Consider the following 645-nt stretch of genomic DNA (forward strand, 5'->3'; position numbering starts at 1 on the left):
GGGGGGGCGCCTATAAAAGCGAGACTGTCTCTTCCACTCCCCTCCAGCCAAGTTCACGAAAGTCCAACCTTCCTAACTTTTGAACCGCGCAAAACGCCTATGCAGGATGCAAATCGGGGGCAAGCTGTTAATCAACTCGGTTACAATACCGCGGCTTCATGCAAACAGGAGGAGGAGCCAGGGAGAAGCCAACCCACACATCCATCATCCTTTTAGGAGTAGGTGGAGTTTAAAGTTCCCCCAACTTCCAACTTCCCACTTGACAGGCAATATTTCTGTGCAATTTCCAGCCCCACGTAACAGATGGTCCTTTGCCCGTCCGGAGCCCCGAGAGAGCCCAGACAAAGCCCCCGGCCACTCCTCGCCTCGCGAGGCCCGAAGGTGGGGTTTCACGAAGCTGTCAGCTCAGGGGCATCGAGCTGAGAATGGAAACTTAACTTCTTCTTCCAGAAGTTGGTCCTGCTACAGGAGAGTCCCGGGGACTGGAGCACAAAGGCCTGGGAAAGTTTTCACAGCGTTATTTTTCAAACGCGTCTTCCGCCATCGGCCAAACCATCATGCTAACCCCCAGATGCTTAGAGAAGGAAAGTTGAGGCACTGGTGCTCAGAAATACGGCAGAAATGCAACGTCCCAAAGACAACCTG

General features: G+C 53.5%; 1 protein-coding gene across 1 annotated transcript in view; it reads right to left on the bottom strand.

Annotated features, from left to right (window-relative positions):
• FBXL7 (F-box and leucine rich repeat protein 7) overlaps positions 1–645 on the bottom strand; it is a 381373-nt gene that overhangs the window by 380211 nt on the left and 517 nt on the right. The gene's annotated exons all lie outside the window — the stretch shown is intronic.

Source organism: Crocuta crocuta, unplaced genomic scaffold (genome assembly GCF_008692635.1).
Source record: "Crocuta crocuta isolate KB4526 unplaced genomic scaffold, BGI_CrCroc_1.0 scaffold51, whole genome shotgun sequence".
NCBI lineage: Eukaryota > Metazoa > Chordata > Mammalia > Carnivora > Hyaenidae > Crocuta > Crocuta crocuta.